This window comes from Bactrocera latifrons, unplaced genomic scaffold (genome assembly GCF_001853355.1).
Source record: "Bactrocera latifrons isolate USDA-ARS-PBARC rearing strain unplaced genomic scaffold, ASM185335v1 scaffold_110, whole genome shotgun sequence".
In the NCBI taxonomy this organism is placed as follows: domain Eukaryota; kingdom Metazoa; phylum Arthropoda; class Insecta; order Diptera; family Tephritidae; genus Bactrocera; species Bactrocera latifrons.
Window position 1 is genome coordinate 20,528 of NW_017534520.1, and position 2,897 is coordinate 23,424.

A 2,897-nucleotide genomic window follows, 5' to 3' on the forward strand; every position below is an offset into this window, starting at 1 on the left:
TGATATCTCAATTTTTACTCAAGTTATAGCTTGCACGGACGGACGGACAGACGGACGGACAGACAGACATCCGGATTTCAACTCTACTCGTCACCCTGATTACTTTGGTATATATAACCCTATATCTAACTCTTTTAGTTTTAGGACTTACAAACAACCGTTATGTGATACTCTCTTTAGCAACTTTGTCTACTATCAGTTGAAAAAAATTCCTTGTTTATAAGTTAGTTAATCAATAACTTACTTAATACTTAAAAGAGTATTTGAGAACAGTAGAAGCACATTTATCGGTTTTGGTATCTTTTGATTATTTAGTTATATAAATAGACTTCAAAAAGTTAATGTCTTTACTTACATATACACATCGCCACATTCTTAGATTATATTATTAAGAATTTATTACGTTCAAATAAAATACTGTCAATAAAATATTTGGTATATAAATTTAAAAAAAAATCTAATTAGAAGTTTCGGTGTAACACGATCACACACTGCATTAAAATTTTGCACAAATAACATGAACAAAAATAAAACAACACATCTAACTTGTTTTTATGTGACATTTTACTTTAACAAATTGTCACTTGTCTTACTGAAAGTCAACTTCGATGATTTTAATATGGCTAAATGTAGGCATATGTCTGTATAAAAAATGTTATTAATGTTTTTGAACGTCAATTTGTCAATCATACGATTTCGCTCTGAACATTGTTGGTCGGCGCCCAATCAGCCCCACACTGTAAAACTTTAACAGTTTCATTTGCTCAAAGTCTTCAAGTTTACATTAATACTTTGCTCTCAGTACATACAATATCATTAAAGTTTAGCTGAATATTAATGTTATGTAGATGTGTATAAGTTCATACATATATAATTTATGTATATATAGGTGTGCGCAATAACACATCATAACCGGCTTTGCGGCAAACATATATGTATGTAACTAGTAATTCTGCCGGTAGTGGTCTTGCCGTGTTAACAGAATCGTTTATCGCCTCCCAGAAATGTTTAGTCATTTCTTGGCGCGATGTTTACGCGAGTTTTAGTATCGCTTATGTACATAAAATTAAGAGCATGAAAGATCATATATAGGTATGAATGCGTGTACATACGCACAGATATACATATACGAAATGTAACAACAAACCGACCCATTTTCATCATCGAGATATTTGGAGGCATTGAACGCTGCCGTCGTAGTTGTTTTGTGTAGTGACGTTGACTTTTTGACTTTGGTGTCACCATTTGTACATACGCATATATGTATGTATAGGTATATATGTACATATGTACATATGTATATAGATATAAATGTACTCGTGTATAAAAATACCTATTTATGGACATACATATCAGTACATATGTCCATAAATTCGTTTGGTTAAAAGTTTGCAATATTTCTAATGCTCCTCGCTCTGGAGCTTTTCTGTACTTCAATATATATTGTATGTTTGTATATGTGTAAGTAATTCGCTTAATTTTGGGTGTTCCCGTACCAGTTCAAATGGCATCAGGTTCGTAGCGACCACAAGAGCAAGTAACTCCAGAAAACATCGCAAAACTCCGTGAAATTATGTCTGGTGAAAATGCATTAAGTGAAATTGAGCAAGACAATTAACATCCTTGGAATTCACAGTTCCCTCAAAATAGAGGATGAAGATGAAAACAAACGCCTATCTTGATGATCTTGAATTACGCACTATTGAACCGGTATCGAAATGTCGTACCAACAGATGTAATAACTTAAGTTAAATATTATGTAGAAGAATAAAGAAATTTTTTTATGCAAAAAAATTTAATTGATAGTTCAGAAACTTTTAGCCCACAGTCTGCACACTTATTCCTTAATTGAGTATCAAAACTTGCCTGCTTCGTAGGCTGAGAAAATTGCGCATTCAATCCATATGGTGCTGTTAACTTGTACAATTATCTGTTATTATTCTCAAGCTTTCGCTCTATACTCACTATTCTCAATCTGCTATATTTTATATATTTTTATACATTCGCAAGTCGACCTTTTTCTTTCGGCTATTAAAATTCTTTTGCTGTTGCTGCTACTGATAGCACTGCTGCTCGTTTCATCGTCACTGTGCAGCTTTGCCACTGTTGGCATTTCATGTTAAGCTTTTTAAAGTCATTCTAACAGTCAGATGTGTTACTTTGGTGTGGACGGACGTGTTTGTTCCAAGTGGTGGTGCGTGGTAATTTTTTAAGCTGTTAAGCTGAATCTTTGTGCAAAAATATATACATATGTATGTATGTACATATATGCTGATAGAAGAAAATTGCGAAGCATAAAAGTTTAATTCTTCCTAACTAATTTGGTAGATTTCGCATGTGCATACCAAGGAGACGACCTTCGCCATTTTTCCATATAGGAAGTTATTGAAAAAGTTGGCGGAAACCCCTTGCAAATATTCTACTCAATAAGTTGTGATTTTATATAATTATTAATTCTAAAAAATTAGAAATTGCACAGTCACTGTTGAAAGTGGTTGATTTAAACAGTTTTTTTTTTAATTGCAATTATGGTTTATAACATATTTTTCCTTTTTTATAAGAGACAATAAATTGTGCAGCAATAACAACAACGACACAGGGTAACTGGAGTGCTGTGAAGTTTAAATAGTGACAGTTACATTTGTACATACGTACATTCATTTAAACGTATGTATATGCATTATTTGAATGCGTAACACATGCAAATTTGTTGAAGAGAATAAGTGAAGAATAAAATTCTAATATACATATATTTTATTTGAATATACATACACAACGAAGGATACACGATAAAACAGCAAGAGTAGCGAAAGGAAACACATATCTGTGCCGAAAGTCAAAAGAAAACGTAAGTGAAAAATCAAAACAGCTGTGATATTTTGTAGGAAGTTAACAGA

The 2,897-nt window shown here is 32.5% G+C and overlaps 1 protein-coding gene across 7 annotated transcripts in view; it reads left to right on the forward strand.

Moving 5' to 3' along the window:
- The first annotated feature begins 2,117 nt into the window (after positions 1-2,117).
- Positions 2,118-2,897, forward strand: part of LOC108973546 (pyruvate carboxylase, mitochondrial) — a 33,889-nt gene continuing 33,109 nt past the window's right edge. For 2 of the 7 annotated variants that reach the window (XM_018940896.1, XM_018940937.1), the window contains exons 1-2: positions 2,118-2,194; positions 2,562-2,848. The gene's annotated coding sequence lies outside the window, so the exon portion shown is untranslated. Of the gene's footprint in view, positions 2,202-2,222; positions 2,431-2,561; positions 2,849-2,897 lie in introns of those variants that run through there. The other 5 variants (XM_018940914.1, XM_018940911.1, XM_018940921.1 and 2 more) reach the window with 5 other exon arrangements.